The following is a 22,093-nucleotide window of genomic DNA, read 5'->3' as shown; positions in this document are numbered from 1 at the left end:
GTGAATGTGTGAGGAGCAGGCTTGTGATGAAGTTGGTGGACAAGAAGAAACTGAATCATGCTGGACAATGCTGACTGTGTTTGAAAGTCTAGTTTTTTCTTAAAGAGCAATTGGAAGAGCCCATTAAATAGTTTTAAAAGGGGGAAGAATGTGACTTAGTTAAATGTATTTAGTGAAAAAATAATGCTCAAGTGTAATAAGATATTGAAGTTCTTTCCAAATCACCAATGAGAGGCTATGTTTGTTTAGGAGTATTTTATTCTTGACTTTTATTTTACTGTGTTCTAGGACTTTGAATGTTAGTAATCAATTGGTATAGCCTTTGGGAACACAGTTTAATCTCATCATCATAATCCATCAGGTATCCTTACCTCCTGAGAGGCCAGGAATAAGTGGGAATTACTTAAATTTCATCTTTATTTTGAGAAAGCAATGAAATTTTCTTAAATGAAAGCAAATAGGTTAGACTGTCTTCCCAGAAGAGCGGAAGATCTTACATTTTAGTGTGGGTTGGGGAATAAGGGGGCAAGAGCTCCCCAAACACTCCAGCCCCTGCCATTCCTGCTTGCTTTTGTAAGATGTTTTCACCAGGGCTTGGTTGACGAGGGATCAATGAATTCCACTGAGTTAGGGTAATGTCTAGTGAAAAAAATCTGCGTATGAGTCAATGGGTTTTGATTATACATATATAACTTCCTGTATTTCTTTGCAATTTGAAGTATATATTATAATCTAGGCCAGATGTTTATAGCACTATATGCTCTGATTAAGATATATGTGTTTTGTTAGATGAAAGCATTGGGGGGTTGGGTGGAGAGGATGCCTCTCAAGGAAGGCCAGATGGGTTTTATTTTTAAAAGTGGAGACAGTGTTTGAGAATAGAAAATTTGTCTCTGGCAGAGACAATATCAAGCAGACACCACAATTTCTACATGGGAAAATGTTATAATTTTATTTTTTTCTAGATACCAGTATGTCCCATTGTTCCATGTTCTCTTACATTTTACTTTCCAAGTAAATCTCTGGAAATTCTTTCATAATCAATTTAAAATGCTAAGCAAATCATTTCAGTGGGATAAAACACAAAATTTTCCTATAAAATGTGTTACATTTATTGGGAAATTTATGCCACAATTTCATATTTAAAAGTCTTTTAATTCAAGACACCCTACATACAGCTTTTCCTTTATTCTATTTGGTTGTTTAGAAATACGGCCTCTAATAGTGAACACTTGAATTTACAATGCTGGAGAAATGTATTAACAAACTTTTTTGGAATCCAAGTGTAAATACCGTTCCTCAAACATAAATCTTTATTTAATTTAGTGACACGGTAATCTAACCAAACCATTTATTGTTTGCTTCACGGAATGGATAAGACAATACGTACTTCACCCACGTGATTGTAAGATTTAGTAAGTACTTCAATACATTTAGTATTATTGATTTTACTATGTAGGCTTTTATTCCTAATCTTTCCTCATAGCCAAAATGTATTTAAAAATAGCTGATGGAGATTTATCTGTATGCCTGATATCTGTTTTTCAGGGTTAAATCCATTATGTTTCTTACATTTATTTTACAGATTTAGATTATAAAATTATATATGAATCTATTTTTGGCTCTTATTCCATTAATGTTACACATAATAGAAAGTAATTAAACCCTCAAAATTAGTAGGACTGCTTGCTCGGTCACACTGTGTGAACACACATTAGCTGACAGTCACAGTGGCGACTGCGTACTGTGATACTGTTCCTGACGTGTTAGTAGAGCATGTGTTGGAGTTGTTTTTCTTCAAGTACTGATGCAGTCAGTCTCAATGCAGGGTTGCCAACACAGATGGGATTGTACTTGTAGAATGGGTATTTTTAAAACATCCTTGGAAGAGCATGAGGAACTGGGATAACATTGGTTCTGTAGATGGTGTTAACACACAACATTGAAAGAAGTCTACAAAATATAAACAAAACGCTGATCCAGAGCTTGTGGTTTAAGGATGTGTGCCTGTGCACAAGATACTACTACCTAAGTTTCACTTAGAAATACTAAACTCTTTCACTTTAAAGCTAAAAACTGTCACCTGGTTAAAAGATAATAAGGATGCACCAACAGAAAGTAAAGCAGGATGGTTAACACAAACTTTGTGAAGCTGGTAGTGGGTAAAGCTTCATAAGGAGTATAGGTCCTAGGCCCATTAGGATGGACATTTTGTTTTGTATCAAAGGAGTAAGGGGCCATTTTAGTTTGTAAAGTTTGTTGTTAACTGTTCTGGGAACAACAAATATGCTTGCAAGTGAAATTGTAGGATAAACCCAACATAAATTTAAAACAAATGCAATATTCTTTTGCATGTGGATATTTTCAATACTCCCCCTTCCCCCAGATAGAGACCTAGACATGAATTGAGACCTTCTCAGTTCTTTGAACGTTGGCTGTGGTAGGTGAAAGGCTGCACGCCGCACAGGAGCGCATTCGAGCAGCTGGGCACGGGCAGTGCTTCCAGCCCAGCTTGTCAGAGTGATGCTCATCGCCCCCTGTGATAGTGCTAGTCACAGCCTCGAGTCATGGGCTGAGATGTTTGTGACAAGGCAGCTAGATTTAGCCCAGCTAGTCACCAGGACTATCTAGGATGGTTAAGCCTCTGCTTAGGGGGAAGATGTGACAAATAGCTTTCAGTATTTGTGATAGATCACTAAAGCGATGCTTTATCAGGATGAAGAGGTACAAGAATTTCTGGGTGGGAGGTGATGCATCCTAGATGATTCTGAGATGTCCCACTTTTCTCACTTGTGGGGGAGTCCACTTCGATTGAGAGTCACTGTTCTCAAGATGGATACAGAACTTAAGAATTTTAATTCCTAGAAGGGAAGCACAAGGCAACTTCCACATTTCTCAAACATTTTCCCACCGAGATCCATACTAAGAAATACATTTTATACCACAACCCACTACGCTCATGTGTGTTCCCTTTCACATACAAACATAAGCACACACACTGTTGAATAAAACTTTCAACTAAAAAATACCACAATGTTCTCTGTTATTTTCTCTTCTCATTTATTCTATTGTATTTTAGAAATTGGTGGTATTAATCAATGAAATCAATTCTCTTGTCAATTAATGGGTAGCCACTCACATTTGAAGAACAGTGAGCTATCTAATATCTGCCAGTACCTTTAAGTAGAAGGCAAGTGTGTGTTAACCAAATGCAGGAAGAAAATCTTGCCTCTAACACCACATGCCTGGCACACCCTCGTCCCAAGGCCTCCATGGTTTTTCCCTCTTCCTGGAGTGCTCTTCCCCAACTTGCCCCGTTTGCCAGCTCACTTTCTTCAGGCCTTTGGTCACCTCCTGAAGACGGCCTTCACACCCCATTTAACTTTGCAGGCTCCTCAACACTCGCTATACCTCTTCCTGCTGTACTTTCCCCTGCAGTTCCCTGTCCCATGCTATGAAGTGTAGCGCTGCTCTGCAGTATCATAGCATAACCACCATCGAACATGCTAAGTGACGTTAGTGCTTTGGATTTGTGTGTTGTCAGTCTCTCTCCACTAAGATGTTAGCTCCCACACGTCAGGGGATTTCTGTTTGTTTTACTCATCATTGTATCCCCAGGACCCAGAACAGACCTGGTATCTAATAGGTGCCCAATGTATATTTGTTGAGTAAGTGAATAGTTGACTGACTGAATGTGTAAAAAAATAATCCTGTGTCTCAGAATAAAGGCAATTCAGCAGAGGAAGTAATTAAATGTAATTCCAAACTTTATTTCTGTTTCTCTAAGAATTTTAAAGAGGGTTTAATTTGTTATCTTTAGCTGCATATATTTGTCTTTTTTCTTCTGCCAACTCTCCCACACGTCAGCAGCTGTGCTGCGTCTTCTCCTCCTCTTAACCCCCATCCTCACCTGTGTCCACAACGCTCTCCTGCAATGCCCATCTGCATGGCTTTTCTTCTTCTCTCCTCCTTCCCATGCTTCCTCATCTCCATACCAACAGTGGAGGAGAGAGATTCCTCTGTTTTTACCCCTCTGCTGTGCTGGGGCTAGAAGCTCCCGAGAGCATCTGGACACTCTGTGCCCCATCATCACCCTCTCTTCCTGTGGGGCCGCCCAATAGGAATGCTGAAGCATATCAACAAATCAGGGACAAAGGTATGTTATTTTGTAATAAATTTCCTATTTAGAAAATGCTGCATCTGAAAAAGACTGAATGAGAAGGGCTCAGCTTTTCTTTATTAATAACACCACTATTGGAGAAAACTGAAAGTTTGACAGGAGTCTAATGAAGACTCATATCTACTGCTTCCAAAAAAGAGGTGGAAGGCACATTTCCTCCTCAATTATTAAATTGGCATCAATCACACCAGGAACTCAATTTTCATGTTGATGTCTTCTAGTATAACACAGCTACATACTCACAAATTTGATTTGAGTTACACAGCACCAGTTAAGTCTTTTGCAGTAGAGACCATTTATACCAATTAAAGGCACCAGCCTTTCTATCATCTTGTTCCACTTGGTTTTTAACACCTTTTAGAGAGAAGAGGTAGAGAAGATGGTTTGGTTATTCCTTCAGCTTCCCTCCCTTGCCACTAGTATGCCTTGTAGAAATATTATATATCTTTATATGAATATACTATTTAGTATTTCCTTGCCTTTCCTTTTAAGGATTAATTTCAGTTTCTAACTTGGTCTTGGATTGATAGTGTGCAACTGTATAAAATATAACTATGATGGGACTTACTCCTTGGAATATCAAGAGACATCTTAAATCATATTACTGACTTCTTAAAAATAACATTTCTGGAAAGTGGAACAGAATGAGCAATTAGATGGTTCTCATTTTTCTCTGATATTAGTATTCTAGGCATGGAATTTCTTCTGTGATAAGACACAGATTGAGGTCTGGCTAAGTATGAATATAGATGTGCATTGCATGTGAGCAAAAGACAGCCCCACCTGGATCTCTTTACTAGAGAGGTGGACCCATCTCTGAGCTGCTGTGAGTGTTTTCCAGCCAAGAGTCCAACCCCCTTCCTTCCAGGTGGAAAACTGTGGAGCCATTCATACCCCTCATGGGATCAGATAGAGCTGAAACTCATCTTTGCTTATCTTGTTCCTCTGTTCCATCTTTATTTCATTCCTCAAAAAAAAAAAAAATCTCTCACATAAGTATTGTTGTCTGAAGCTCTGCTTCTAGAAAACCTAACCAAAGGTAAGATTTGAGAGAGTAGCAGTTCCAAGAAACAGATCACCCTGGGAATAACTGAGAAAATTTTCTTTATTCTTTGGGCCTTTCTGTCTTTTTGAAGATCATAAGAGGGAGAAAGTCACACTGTAAATTGTATTTTATGTTTTGGTCTGGTCAGGACAATTCAATCATTCTTTTTGTGGAACTGTAGGTCTCTGTCTTTGACTTGAGTCAGTTAACTAGAAATGTTTTTCCTATTCTAACTTTCTCCTTTCATATATTTTTATCAGTAGTTTATAGATATTTAAATTGGAGGTATTGGGAACACCAGAGATATCCATTAGCACTGGACCAGCCCAGTTCAACTCCAAGGCACATAAATGGTAGGGGACTGAAGGCTGCTGCAAACACCTATATTGGAAAAATCCATGTATCTGCTGAATGTTGGAAGAGGGGAAGAAACCCAAAATGATTCCATTCCTCCTTCCAAATCTTGAGCAAATACCTCCTTACAGCAGAACACTAATTGCACTTAGAATACTGGGGAAGGGGGAGTTGGGAAAATGCATTTCTTAGGGTTCCATCCTCTGAGAACTTAGAAGAGAATTGGTAACAGGTGGTGAGGAGGAAGGGAGAGGAGGGAGATGCTGCTTTCCCAAAGAACACAGTATTCAGTAAAACCTCCCTCTCCACTCTAATAAGTACATTTAACCAAAGATGGATCCATCTGCCTCTAGGAACTAGAAAGAGGGAATAGTTCAGCATATTGAACATGCTTGATTTAAGTTGGCATTAATATTTGATGTCAGCTCTCTGGCTTAAATAATGAAAATATTGAGATACAAGTAAAAACAAGTCCAAAGCTAGCTTAATGCATGACCTTGATTTTTTTCATAAAGGGAAATTGTACAATTTTATAAGATATTATATTATTAGGTTTATTTAGATTAAAAAAAGATGTATACTTTCTTAAAAAAATTGGAGACATAGATGGCTTCATTTGAGATTAGTTTTGAATTTGATCCACAGGGAGAAGTTTGTGAGAGGAAAAGGAAAATTTAGCTATCAGAGCCAAATGGTTGGATGTAAATGGAGTTCAGATAAGAGTCTTAGAAAATGTGAATTCTGAAAACAAAACAATAAAACTGATGTAGAAGCATAGAACAGGAAATCTTGTTTTCTTGTTAAAGAAATATGAGCATATTTTTAATTTGACACAAGATTCAGCAAAATATGAAAATTAAAGCTTTCTTCTTCCATTTTACCAAATGTTCCCTGAGGAATAATTATTACTGTCTGTATATTCTCTTAATGATATCAGCCAGAGTGCAGGCCTATTTCTTGGCATCCTTTATCATCAGTTCCAAATGCATTTGGTCTCTTTAAGCCCCGCATGTTCAATTATATAAGTGCATATTTCTAAGTCCAGAGCATTGGCTATAGCTGTTCTTGGTGTGAACCTGAGGGCGCCTGTTTTAATCCACACAAAGCCTTCCTTAGTGGGGCAATATACTCCTCTACTTATCCGGCCTTGTCTCTTCTACTCCCCAAGACCTGTTCCCAAAAGGGCCTTTCTTTTTATTTATCTCTAGGGATCAAGCATCTCTGGATCTCTCTGGCAGTCTCTCCCCTCTGTAAGGGTTCTCTTTTTTTCCTTAGCACCTATTCCACTGCCCTTTTGGTTCTTAAATCCTTGTTCTCTGCACCATCTCTTGGGTTTCACCTATTCTCCTTCTTGGCTTTTGGCCTGATTTGTTGGCCTCGTATTTTTAATTTTTTAAAATCCTTCTGGATTTGACTGGACAAGGCTTGTATCAGTATAAACGTCCCTCTTAAAAATGCTTTTCCTGCTTTGAATAGATTTTGTTTTATTGTGTTTTTATTTTCATTTGTCTCAAGGTGATTTTTCTCTTTGATTTCTTCATTGATTTATTGGCTGTTTAGTGGAATATTATTTAGTCTTCATGTGTGTGTGTTTTCAGTTGTCTCCCTGTAATTGATTTCTAATCTCAACTGCTGGGCGTAGCCTTCAGTTCTGTCCCTCTGAGAAGCCTGGCCTCAGATGCCTGGCGGCTGTGGAGCATATCATGTGGTCTGCCTGGGCAAGGGGCCCAGTCAGCAGCCCTGTCCAGCTGACAAGCAGAGCCTCTGGCTGCATGTAACCGGGGAGCCTGAACGGTGATCCTACGCAGCCTTAGAGCTCATCCTGTGGTCCCACCTTCATGGAACCCAGCCTGCTGCTCCAACCAGAGCAGGGTGCAGCCTCCTGCTCTGACTGACTGTTGACCATAGCCTGTGGCCTGGCCCAGGCAGGGAGCCCAGGGAGTGGCTACACCCAATTGTGAGCACAGCCTGCAGCCCCACCTGACCAGGGATCCCAGACAGCAACCCAGCCCGACCACAGAGCACAGGCTTCAGCCTCACGCAACTGTAGGGTACAGCAGGAAGCCCCGGCTGACCAGAGAGCCTCTCCCAACAGCAGAGTACAACCAACAGCCTGCACAATTGCAGATCCCAGCTTGTGGCCTTGCTCAGCCTCAGAACACAGGCTGCAGCCCCACCTGAACATGACGTCCAGCCAGTGGCACCATTGAGTCAGGAAGCATGTGCCTGAGACGCCACTTGACCAGGAGTGATTGCAGAGTACAGTCTGCAGCCCTGCTCACATACGCATATGGAAATATAAAATTCACCAGTAAATGTATAGTCAAATTCATATTCCCTAATATTGTAATGGTTGTGCATAGTCACTTACAATTCTAGTTTAAAAGTTAAAAACAACTATAGCTATAATAATTTGTTAGTGGATACACAGTATAAAATGCACATTGTAACATCAGTAACCTAAAATGGGTGAGGGGAGTAAAAGTATAAATGAAATTATAAATGAAGAAGAAATTATAACCAATACCAAAGGAATACAAGGGATCATGAGAAACTGTTGTGAACAATTATATGCCAACAAACTGGACAAACTAGAAGAAATGGATGAATTTCTAGAAACATAAAAATATCAATACTGAATCACAAAGAAATAAAAAATCTGAACAGACCAGTAATGAGTAAGACCAGTGAATCAGTAATCAGAAACCTCCCCAAAAAGAAAATTCCAGGACCTTTTAACTTTACTGGTGGATTCTCCCCAACACTTATAGAAGAATTAATCTCAATCTATCTCAAATTCTTAAAAAAAAAAAAAGAGGATGGAACACTCCCAAACTCATTTTTTGAGACCAGGTTTACACTGATACCAAGGCCAAACAAAGAAACTACAAGAAAATAAAACTACAGACCAATATCCCTGATGAATAAAGAAGCAAAATACTGGCAAACTGAATTTAGCAGAATAGTATAAGGATCATCTCACTGATCAAGTGAGATTCATCCCTGGGATTCAAGGATGGTTCAACATATGCAAATCAGTAAATATGATACATCACATAAATAGAATGAAAGATAAAAATCATAAGATTATCTCAATAGATGCAGAAAGAGCTTTTAACAAAGTTCAATATCCATTTATAATAAAACATATCAACGAAGTGGGTATAGAAGGAACATATCTCAGCATAATAAAGACCATATATGACAAACCCACATCCAACATTATACTCAGTGGTGAAAGTTTGAAAGCTCTTCCTTTAGGAACAGGAACAAGAAAAGGATGCCCACTCTCACCACTTTAATTCAACATAGTATTGGAAGTTCTAACCAAGCAATCAGACAAGAAAAAGAAATGAAAGGCATCCAAATTGGAAAGCAAAATGTGAAACTGTCACTGTTTGCAGATGACATGTTACTATTTATAGAAAACTTTAAAGACACCACCAAAAACTATTAGAACTAATAAATTCAGTGAAGTTTCAGGATACAAACTCAACATACAAAATTCAGTTGCATTTCTATACATTATAACAAACTATCGGAAAAAGAAATAAGTAAAAACAATCTAGTCACAATATTATCAAAACAATACAATACTCAGGACTAAATTTAAACAAGGAGGTGAAATATCTGTGACTGAAACCTAACTATAAGACATTGATGAAAGAAACTGAAGAAGACACAGATAAATGGAAAGATATCTTGTGTTCACAGATCAGAGGAATTAGTATTGTTAAAAAGTCCATACTCCCCAAAGCCATCTATTGAATCAATACAATCCCTATAAAAATTCCAATGGCAATTTTACAGGAAAAAGATTCTAAAATGTTTAACCACAAAAATGTCTCTGAATAGCCAAAGCAATCTTAAAGAAGAATAAAACTGGAGGCACTATACGTCCTGATTTCAAACTGTACTGCAAAGATATAGTAATCAAAATAGTACAGTACTAGGATAAAAACACACATAGACCAATGGAACAGAATTAAGAGCGCTGGAATAAACCCCTGCATTAAATGGTCAACTAATATTTCACAAGGGAGCCAGAACTCTAAGGGGAAAGGACAGTCTCTTCAATAAATGGTGTTGGGAAAATGGATAACAACAGACAGAAAAATGAATTAGGACCCCTATCTTACAGCACTCACAAAAACTAACCTGAAGTGGATAAAGACAAACCTAAGACCTGAAACTGAAACTCCTAGAGGAAAACATAAGTAAGAAAGCTCCTTGACATCAGTCTTGGGATTAATATTTTGGATATGACACCAAAAGCACAAACAGAATAAAAAATCAATAGGTGTGACTATATAAAAAAAAAAAAGCAGATGCTAAAAAGCATCTGCACAGCAAAAAAAAAAAAAAAAAAAAAAAAATCAACAAAATGAAAGGGTAAGCTACAGAATAGGAGATATTTGCAAATAATATATCTGATAAGGGGCTATTATCAAAATATATAAGGAACTCATATAATTTAATAGCAAAAACACAAGTAATCTAATTGAAAAATGGGCAAAGGACCTGAATAGACATTTTTCCAAAGAAGGTGTACAAACGACCAATAGGTACAAGAAAAAGTACTTAATATAATTAGTCATCAGGGACATGTGAATCAAAACCACAATGAGATATAATTTCACACCTGATAGAATAGTTGTTACTAAAAAAGACCAGCAGTAACAAGGATGTGGAGAAAAGGGAAACTTCCTGCAGTGTTAGTTTTGTAAACTGTTGCAGCCACTATGGAAGACAGTATGGAGGGGCCACAAAAAATTAAGAACAAAATTACCAGTATGATCGAGGATTCTCACATCTGGAGATGTATCTGAAGGCAATGAAATCACATTATCTGGAAGAAATGTTTCACCCCCATGTTTATTGCAGCATTATTTACAATAGCCATGACATGGAAACTTCATCAGTGTCCATTGATGGATGATTGGATAAAGAAAATGTAAGATATATATGTATATAAAATATTGTTTAGCCATACAAAAGCCATTTGTGGCAACATGGATGAAATTTGAGGACATTATGCTCTAGTGAAATAAGTCAGGATGACAAATACTGTTAATCTCACTTATTTGTGGAATCTAAACAAAGAAACTCATAGAAACAAAGTAGATTGGTGATTGCCAGCATGGGAGCACGGGGGAAATGAGAGAAGGTGGTCAAAGGGTACAGACTTTCCAGTTATAAGATAAATAAGTCCTGGGGTTTAGTGTACACGACTATAGTTAACAGTGCTGCATATATACCTGAGAGTTGCTAAGAGTGGATATTATAGGCTCTTATCACAAAAAAGAGAGGCAACTGTGAACAACAGATGTACTAACTAACCTTATTGAGTTAATCATTTCTCGGTGTTTTTACATGTATCAGCTAATTTCATTGTACACCTTAAACTCACACAATAGTCAATTATAGCTCAATGAAACTGGAAGAAATAAACCCTCTTCCTGCTTCACCCTCATGTAAGAATGCATCTCATGGTGCATATTTTTTGAGTTCCCATTCTATATTGAGGCTTTCCTATTCATGAAAATACTGAACTTCAAAAATGCCACAAAGAAAGACATTGAAACAGAAAAGGAAAGAACTAGAGAACATTAAATACAAACCAAAATATGAAACTTGTTTAAAAATTTTCTAGCTTCAGTGTCCTACACCAGGGATGTTTTGAAAACTTGGACTGGAAACTCCAGGAAGCCAGGCTACTATGTAGTAGTTTAACGAAATAGTCAAGGAGAAAAAGTGTGCAGGTTTGGAAAAACATAATTCTGAACTGTGATAAATTTGGCATAAGGAATAGAAGAAAATATGGCCACCTGGCTCCAAAGAAGTGGAAAGAATAGTTTTTATGGCAGGTAGCAATTTATCTTGGAATAAAATTAGGGTACAACTAAGAAAGAAAATGAAAATGGATATTGGAAACTATTTAGCAGACTCTGCCATACCTACAAAAATAATTTGATTTACTGCAAAATTTTAGATGTAGGAAGAAAATGTTAGTGTAATGATGGCTCCCAACCAGTGATACTACTGGCTATAATAATCAGTTACTGGGTGTCCAAATGCACTTCACTGGAGTAATGACATGCATGGTGTATTTCCACTGATTATAATGAAGTCTACTTTGATTTTCTTTATTGAGTTTTCAGTTTACAATGAAGAGAACAGCGATAAGACAAAAAGAAATCTATTATATTGGTCTGTGCACAGAAAACACATACCAATTTTATTTAATAATTTTTAAATTTTATTTAATAATTTTCCCCTGTCAATTTTATTTAATAGAGAAAGGACGCCAATAATCTTAGCTCATAAACATTGATTTCTTAGTTCCCTCACTGTGTCTTGTATTTGTTCCCCAAACTTGGACTTTGTGAGTACTTTGTTCTAACATTAGTGAATGATATTTAATATGGAAACGACTATCAGAAAACCATTACCCCTCTGTGGAACCAAGAAAAATCTTAACCCAAAGTAAAACTCTTTTAAAATATGCCATTTTTAAAATCCTATTTCCATCTTACAGATCCTAAAATTGTAAGCTTCAAAGCACAGGAAACAAAAGTTAGCTCCATGTACATATCTTATATGCCTTTATTTACTTAAACTTAAACTCCTCACTTAATCTAAAATAGAAGAAGGCTTTTGAAAGCAAAAACCCTTGGCTCTCCATTTGCCTTTAAATGTACTTTGATTTCCATAGAAATCAGTTGTAGAGTTTGCTATTTCTCATATGACAGTAGTAACATATTTTGTGATAAAATTCGGGAAAGATTATTAGCACAATGGTTTATTTGTACTCTCTGCATATCATTTACATACAGAAAATGTACTTGTTTACAAACAGCTTGTTAAACTTGAAAGAGATATATTAATTCATGAGAAGTAGATAAAAAATGGAATTTGGTGTTGCATTCTATCATCAATTCTTCAGGTTTTTATTTAGTTCCTACTGTGCGGGAAGCACTGTGCTAAGGCTGATTGGAGAAATCATGATGATGCAGATAATGGAGCTGTCCTTCAGACTGACCGCAGTCCAGCTGGGAATTAGAAAGGGGAAGTGGATGGGAGAGCAAAGTCTGGTTTTAGTCTACACTCTAAGTAAATGCAGCCCTATCTGACACACTCTTGAGTGACCTGGAAGTCTGTTTTACTAGGGGCTGTGGGGCTTTTTGATAATGAGCTCACTTTATGTGGAAAACAACCTAACCTAGTAATGAGGCCTTAGTTACCCACTGGAAGGAGAGATTTCAGTGTGACATAGTTTAGTTTCTGGCTCAGACCACCATGTACTCCTGTCCATAGACAAGCCATATGTAGACACCACATGTGGTGCTTTTAGCTAAGATATTGGGGCCTCCAAACTAACTTGGTGTGTATTTGTGTGTCATATGAAAGGGGCTTAAAGAATTCTCTCTCAATTGTAGATGGACTGTCAGGCAGCAGGTACTTCAAGGGTCCCAAAGCAGATTCAGGTGAATAGAAGCGGTGGTACAAAGAAGGAACATCGCACGTTAGGGCCGGCAAGGAGATGTGACGTGGCAGATGATTAGATTTTTATCCCAGGATACTCAGAAACAATTAGTGGTGGTGGTGGTGGTGGTCATATATGAAACTCTTCTGGGGGCAAGTGCATGTTCACAGGAAGTTGTAAATATTCTAGAAGAGGCATGTATAGAATGCTGTGGAAGTTCAATGAATGGAGAAAGTACTAGCTGGGAGGGGCAATGAAAACCTCATGAAGGAGATGACGTTAGAATAGGTCTCGAGTGACATGGATATTCAGAGATGGGAGTGTTTCTGGTACATAGAGTTCAAATCAGGCAATTTGGTTTTGGGATGAAGGGAGACAGGCAAGAGAAAATACCACAGAGTTTATTGGGGGAGATTATAAAAAGAAAGAATTGTTAATATGGTCAAATGTTCCAGAAAAGATGAAAAGGGCAAAAAAAGAGTATTAGATTTATTATCAGTAAGAGGAGGACTATTGAGAGCATTGAAGATTGGAGAATGGATGGTGAAAAAAATACACAATGGATTTTTGAATAAAAGTCTAATGGATTTTATTTATTGTCCATCCAGATAGTTATTTCTTGAATTTCATGACAGCAACATACACAGCCTGGCTCAGTGACAACTGTAACTCAGGGCAAGGACTTACGCCTCCATACCAATGTTCTTCCCTCCAGGTAACACTGTTTCTTTAAATGCAGTGGTGTGTTAGGTTCTTGTCACACACTGTATCCAAACAGTGAGACTTCTGGGTGTTCACCAGTCAGAGTACAGATGACCTAGTAAATTTAATTTAATGCTGTTTTAAAGGTAGCCACTGGAGGGCATCACTTTATTTAAATGAAGGGAGTTGTAACTTGAAAATATACTGAACTTGAAATAATACTTTCCAGAGAGGACCTAATCTAGTATAAAGGAAACTTGGTTAAACTCACAAGATTCAAGTTCTAATTTTTCTAATCCCAGTTCTTTCACTATCTTGCATGCCTTTGAATGCATTTTTTCAGTCACTGATCCCTCTTCTATGAAATACATGCTACTTTCCAACCCATAAAAAACTAATTCCATAGAATAGTATAGGTTTTTAATTTTGTGGATCATCTGTTTTGTTTCCCAAAGCCCAATTTATCTCCCCTCCTTCTCTTCCAATACACTCATGGATGAATGTGTGTGTGTGTGTGTGTGTGTGTGTGTGTGTGTGTACAGTTTGGGAGGAAAAGATAAGGTGCTTATAAATGCAATAAAATGTAGTATCTTATTAACATGGAACTTTTATCTCGCACATAAGTGATTGATTTGACTTTCTTTAAAAGTTACATCGCTTCACACCCTCACTGTACTAATTTCAGTATTCCCTTTCTCCCAACAAATATGCAACCAACCCTGATATACAGCTCACCAAGGACAAATGAGCGTTAGGAATATGATTCTAAAAATCTAAAGACAACTTTCTCATGTTTCTCCTAGAGATAAAAGCTTCTTTATTAATTTTTGACTCTAAAAGTAAAATATTACCTTATTAATTTAGGTGGAGCCCAGAAATAATGGAAAGCTTGGTCATGTATTTCTAAATCTTCCCAGTTCTGTTATTGACTTTGCCTGTCTTTGGACTTTTCCAGGGAGGGAAAATAGGCCCAGGTGTTAGCAGGATCAGGTACAACAGAGACCTCTGACTCGGGGCTGGAGTAGGAAAATGCTGTAATGATAACTGAGGTCCTGCGGTCACCTTTCTATGATCTCTGTCTGCTGAACTATTCCTCAGGCCACAGTAAGGAATTGCCAGGCCTCCTCCTTACAGTATTCTGTCATGTGTTCCCATCTAATATATATGGCAATACACCGCCTAGGCCCCCAGCTGCAGGTGGAAAACTGTGATATGTTCCAGATTTGAAAAGCAGAGAGTAACGTTCAGATTGCTGGACCCAACTTTGTTTCCTTTCAGGCAATTTTGAAATAAATTCATTATTTGAGCATACCTAACTTACTCAAATAGAAAAGTTGTACAATTTTAGTGCATTTGACTGTTGAACTTCTGTTTACATTCATTTTCTTCTACAATAACCTTGTTGTTAAAAATGCACACCATTTTATATTGAAAGCTACATTTTTGTGTTTTAATCCAAGGCTATTGCTCACCAATGAGGTTAGCTGAAAAGCAAGTAGGTTGGTTCTAATTTTCCGTTTTCCAGAAATGTTTTTATTCATCAACCACATTTCAATTCTAGTAAATGCCATTTTCTAAATAAGGTTATATGTGGGGATAGGCTTTACTGGAGGGCATACTGGGGTTTCCTCAGATCAATATATGTGTCATCTTCCTTGAGGATGATAATAGTAAAAATTTTTCTCAAAACTCTCATCAACTCTTTCTAACTTCAACATCAATTAAAGTTTCCAGTTTGTTTCACTTTTAGTTCAATTATGAATTCCATTACTGTCTTGCTTGAGTCTGCATAAGGCAGATATATTTAGTGATAATCATTTTATGTTTAATCTAAAAAGTCGACTCTTTCATGACTGTCTATCAAACATCCAGTCTGATGCAAGAAACATTTTTGGATCAATGTAGATGCTGGTCAAAGTGTAGTCTTACAGAGATTTTAATTCATAGGCACAGTCATCAGATTTAGCCTTGTGTATATGTTCAACCTTGACATGGTTTCAATGTTATCTGCAGTTTTTAGTTCAACTTGGGCATTATTTAAAAATGTTTGATACTTTTTTAAAATACTGATTTTTTTTTCTGCAGACACTTTGCAAAATGCATGTTCTCATCTAGTGTGTAAATATGCCATGTAGCTGTCAAATAGTCCATTTAAGTGACTTCGATAACACAGGAATAACACTGTTATGCACTTCATGGTAACCTTATAGACTGTAATTCTTTATGTTTAAGGCGAAGAGCAGCCCTCACTTTCATGCATAAGCAGCTCCATGCTGCAGCATGGAAGAAGAGTTATTCCATTGTCACAGTCCCAATCAGTGTGCGGCTCCTTTTTAACCTATAGCCCAATTCACAGGTCAATATGCCATTTAGACTTTAAAGAAAATGAAGAGTTGATCTGAATTCTTAGTTTCCTGATGTCTTAACTAACTTTTAGAGATCCATCAATGTTAGCACACTCTGAAAGTATTTGCAACTCTTATCTCTTTTTTCTTTCTGTCATTGGCTTTGCAATCTATCTGATTATCTAATTTTATACTACTATTGTGCATTCAGCTTTAGCAAAAGGTGTGCATACCTGAAAGAGAAAGTAACTTATTTTCCTTAGGGCCAGCTAGAAGTTAATAACCAAATAAATAAGAAATTTTAATGGAACACAAATTATTCCCTGAATCAAACAAACTCCCCTAGATATTCCATCTGTAAAGTCAAGATAAGACTTCGAAGACAGTAATAGCTCACAGACTAGCTCCCTTTAACTCTCACGTACGTTATCTTGAATCATACGTAGACTGCATACATTGCAGTCAACTCTTGATTGTCTGTGACTGGTGTCAGAGAAGAATGAGACTTTGGGATGCACCCCACACCCTTTTTTCTACCTCTAGCTACCCTTACCACCCACTAAGATAGGTCCTAGGCTACTGATGATGGGGAAATGTCACCAGGAAGAGGGATTAAGGGAATTATAAATGCTTCAGTGTCTGCAGGTGTGTGCCCCTGCCTGCCTTGAGCTGGCTGGAACTACAAGCAGTGAGTTACTAGTCATTCTGAGATTCAAGCATGATCTAAAGATTGTATTCCAGAGATGCTTTAGAAATGATTTCTCTATGGGGTGTGAGGGTGAACTACTAGATATAATAATTCATTCATACAAGTAGTTTCATTTTTCAAGATAAGTTCCATGTAATTTTCCCATCTGATTTCATAACACTGTGAGGAAGATCTGTGCCACAGGGATTATAAGTTTTTTCTATCTCTGAGGATAGGGCATGTTAAATGACATGCTCAAGGCCCGTGGTAGGTGAGGAAACTGACACTGAGACCCTGATCTTCTGATTCCTGTTCCTACTACTTCTCCCAGCTGCTCTGTATCCTGTGTTTTTCTTGTGTCAGGATATGCACTTTAGAAATGTAATCTTTTTGGATCCTCATAATAGCCCTTTTAGGGAGGTACTGCTCCATTTTACAGAATCCCGTGTTCTCTCCAACAGTTTGCGTCCAAAGCTGGAAGCTGATAAAGCAACAGTTACAAATGTTGTCTTAGATTATCATTGCTTTTCCATTGCTTCTGAGGTGCTGAGTTGATAACTGTAACTTCCTTTCTCTACTTTGAGATAAATTCAATTTCTTATTTAAAAAAATACAGGCTTTTGTGTTCATTTCTAGTCCCTTTGTAATAGCAGGTGTTAAAAATCACATTGTATATACCCCTTATTTTTCTCTAAATCAGTTGGAAGAAAGACCAATAGACAATTCTCTGCACCACAAAATGTCATACAAATAAATTATAGACCCCAGAAGGCACTGGTGTCACGCTGTCCTCTCAACAAAGATCGAAGTTACTAGGGTTAGAGACAGAAGAGAAATATATTGGTTATGTGCCAAAGGATATATTTACAATATAATGGTTTGTAGGTCTCAGTGAAATACTTAAAAGAAAAAAAAAAAGACATGAAAAATTTACTTTCTTGTTTACTTCTGCTGTAGGTTGTTAAGTGACAAAATACTTCCTGATGGCACAACGGCTGGTTTTCTGTGTGTGGGTGAAGGGTCTGTATATTCAACTGTGTTTCCATTAAGAGACTGATTCATGCAGTTCTGAGCCAAACTGCAGACTCCCTGCCCCCACCACCAAAAAAAAAAAAAAAAAAAAAAAGAGATCCAGGAAATAAATTCCAGAATTTGGGGCCTACACTTGACATGATAGCAAGAACTTCTTGATTCTGAGTTACAGTAACAGATAAAATTGAATTTGCTCCTTGATCTCAAGCAAGTAACCTAGGTTCTCAAAATTCTAAAGCTGTTTTAAGGTTGGATGTGCTATGATAATTCATTGTGTGGTAATAATGCTTAAAGTTCTCCTTGCTCTTCTTGTGACTATATGATTTTCATTTTTAAAACGAATAAACTTGTCCCTATTAATCACAGTCAAGAAACATATGTTTTGAATAAAGACCAAATTCTCCAAAATTAGTGAATTAATCATTATGTCTGTTTCTATCTTTCTTGAGTCTAAAAAATTGTATCTTTAGTTCAGTCAAATAACCTTTATGCCTTGATTGAGAGGAGTTGACCATGAAAAGATTTACTGAACTTGGCTTTCTGACTGTGACTTGAAGAATGAGTACTATTCAAACATAGTAGAAGAAGTCAAATTTGGTTTAATCTATTAAGAACTATTAACAACTAAAGACAAATGATTTTAAGAAATTGAAGAAATAATTATCTTTCAAAACCGACTTCTAGAAGAAGTGTAAGAAGAATTCAGTGTTTGTTGAATATTCCTCCTCAGCTTCAGATTTTAGACCCATTCTGTCCTTAATTGTGACAAGCTCCTTCTTGGCAACATTGTTAAAGCAGCAGAAGTGGTCAGGGGACTCTGGTGCAAACTAAATTAAATAGACATTTTTTTTTCCTATCTCACATGAAAAGGAAGACTAGCTGGATTCATTTATATTTTAGTGAAAAGTATTTTTTTTCCGTAAAGAGCCAAGTAATTAGAATGCTCCTCTCCTTTTAAAAAATGTTCTGGGTATTTCTACAGTTGCATTAATCTAACCTCTTCTCCACCCTGTACCATTTTATTAGTCAATTAGTCAAAATTAGTCAATTAGTCAAAATATCAACAAATTAAAATAAATTTATTCTTTCATCTTTTTTATTTGAAAAATATCATTGCCTGATAACTATTCTGAAATAGAAAGTAATAAACACTATTTTTTGAGCCTTTTATGATAAAGATTACTATGGTGAAATCCTCAACTTGTAAGAAACTCAAAAATCCATATATAATATATATGAATGCACCGATATATATTATAGGAAAAATTGTGCTGCGTATCAAAATAGTAGTACAAGTGCAATGGAAATGCAGGGAAAAGACTTATTTGAACCAATGGGTGTGAGATAAAGTAGCATTTGAACTGGACACTGAGGAATGGAGAGGGGTTAGGAGGAAGATAATAATAAAAGCCACAGAGAGTAAAGTACAGATGCAAGGGATGGAGAGGAGTATGGTGTGGTGAGTGTCCAGTGTGTGCCTAGTGGCAAATAGTTGTGAAGAAGACTGAATCTATATTTTTGAAGGCTTAGAATTCAAGGTCGAGGAGATTGTATTTTGCTGTGTATTTAATGGAAAAACATGTAAGAAATTTGAAGAGTCTACAAGCTATTGTTTTAAGGACACAATGGTGGCAGCAAAGCACCAGATGAATCAGAAGAGGAGAGATTAGAAACAGGAAGACTAACTGCAGAACTGCTGATGTCATTCAGAGGAGGGAGATCAGCACAGACTTTGCAGAAAAGATGGAAATGGAAGGCAGGTAGAGTTTATGAAGGTGCAGAGAGGATGATGTGTGAGTGCGTGTGATGAAGAAAGTACTTTGAGAGTAGAAACTGGGACATAATGGATAATGTCTGCAAATCTTTGGGTTAAATGATCTGCTTTCAGGTGTACGTTAATCCTTTTAGGAGAAGCCCTTTCTGTTGCTATGATCTGCAGCATTAAGATAAATAGGTTTGATTGTGATTCAAAGACTGTGGTGGTTTTATTTTTGTTTTGCCACTCTTGTTTGAGCTGTTGAATTTAGATGAAAATCTGGTACATGAACTTTAAACTATATCACAGGAATGTTAGGAGATAGTAAAAACCACAAAGGAAGAATATTTCTGACCCAGTCCTTAGAATCATATTCTTAAGTGTTTTGTTCAATGTTCCGTACTTGCTGACTACATGGTCTATTTCTAAAGGTTGTTTTTATTCCCATGGTATCCAGAGTATAAAAAAACAGCAGGAAAGTAAACTACAGTATGATTGCATGAGAGGGAAAAAAGAAAGCTTATTTCATTTTAGGCTGATTGTATGCATCTCTGGGATTTGACTTTTCTTTGTGCTGGCATACTTGGAGGGCAGTTGGTTAAATAGGAATAAACTGATAAATTATATGTATAAATTCATATAAATAAATGATATGTACAAATATAAAGACAAATTATATACATATATAAGTTTACAAATATAAATTTACTTGGTATCTTTTGAATATTATCACATTAATGAAATAGGTGCATCCTGTAAAATCTAGAAGTCAAGTCCACATCAAATAAAATATCTTAATTAAAGTCAACTAAGTAGTTATATTCTAGTAACTATCAATTGAAGAGATTATTCAAATATAGATTCTTAGATCTTTTAATTTTCTTCCATATTTCAAATGTCTGTTCCTTCAAATATTCTACCCTCTTACCTCTGCCTTGAAATAAACTTGAGAGGAAAATATCAAACAAAAGCAGTCCATTTTGTTATTTATTGTCTTTCTGCAGACGGTTACTCAGTGGAAACCATTTTCCTGACATGTTTGCTTACAATCATGCAAACACATGTAGTATGTGGTCTTTCTGTTTGTCCCCTGCATGTTTTATTAGAAAAAAACATTATAATGTAATCAACATTTCTAATTATTTACTCCAAGAACTTCCTTAATGCTCAGGACATGTTGGAATTACAATTCCATTGAGTTTGGGAAATCTCTCTATTCATTATTTCTTTCAGGAGCATTGTTTTGTCATTGGATTAAATAGAAGTGTATACTTGATTTTTAAATTTTTGTTTTTAAGTCTAAAAAAATGCTCAGTAGTTTTTGATATGAGCTAACAGAGCCCCAAGTGGAAGCTGGAGTGAGAGTCAGTGCCAGATGTCCTGCCAGAATTTATAAGTGAGGTGTCATTATGCTATTGAAGGAGAGATTTTTTTCAGGTAACATCAAAGGATGACATCAGGTTGAAATCTGCAATAACATTGATAGATAATGAAAGCGGAAGGTTAGCTTTTGTAATGCAAAGAAATGTACGTTAGAGTTTCTTCTGGGAGCAATAGAACTTTTGACATGTAAGACTCTGATATTTTATGATCAGTGAAGAATAAATTTGTGCTTGTCAACCTGTCCCCTATTTGGAAGAGGTCATGGAAATGTAGAGTCTCTGAAAAAGGGAAGAGGGATTTTATGCAGAGTAGAGAGTATTGCTTTTGAATTAGTGTTGCTTCTGTATGGCAAGAAAGGTGTATAACTTCTGCAAGCACTTGGCAAATCCTACACTGGGACAAACTAAACAAACATGTGACGGAATAAAAATGAGGTCATGGTAAAATGAAGATAAAAATAGAATTGCCCCCAGACTAATTACTTACAAGAAGCAAGAAGTCAGTCCTTTCTGGAATTAAAAAAAAGAAATCTCTTTTCCTATGAGTAAGAGAAAAAACACTCATTAGCTTTTTTAAAGTTGGCAACTAAAATTTGGCAGCTAAAACTAAAGTTGGCAACTAAAAACATACAAACAAGTCTTTGACACTCAATCAAACATTGATATGCTACATTTGGATATAATCATTAAAATTTTTTTAAATGCCAAGGCTGATGATTAAAATGAAACAGATCACTCTGATGTTCGAATAAAATAAATATAATACCAAAATTCAAACCAAATTTTTGTAAAGAAAGTTGCCAGTTTCTGTCTATAAGCTTGCATCTAACAAAGGTGGGGCTAGAGATGGCACTGCTTTTTAAGAAGTGTTTTAAAATCTGTGAATTTGACACAGTGCTGGTCAACACAGAGGGCTGTTGAATGAGCTAGGAATTTGCACAGACACAGGCCAACTCACTCAGATGTTCCCCGAGTCATACCCTTTGTTGCATCTCTTGTCCTCCTGTTGGTCATTAGCTTAGAGTGCATCTACTCCATGAATGTTTGTGTTTATGTCAGCTTTGTGAGCCTTCCCTGCTGGAATCAATTGCTTCCTCTTCAATATTTCCACTTATACGTTCTG

The sequence above is a fragment of the Camelus ferus genome, chromosome 8 (assembly GCF_009834535.1).
Source record: "Camelus ferus isolate YT-003-E chromosome 8, BCGSAC_Cfer_1.0, whole genome shotgun sequence".
Taxonomy (NCBI): domain Eukaryota; kingdom Metazoa; phylum Chordata; class Mammalia; order Artiodactyla; family Camelidae; genus Camelus; species Camelus ferus.
This window is presented reverse-complemented; position numbering follows the sequence as displayed.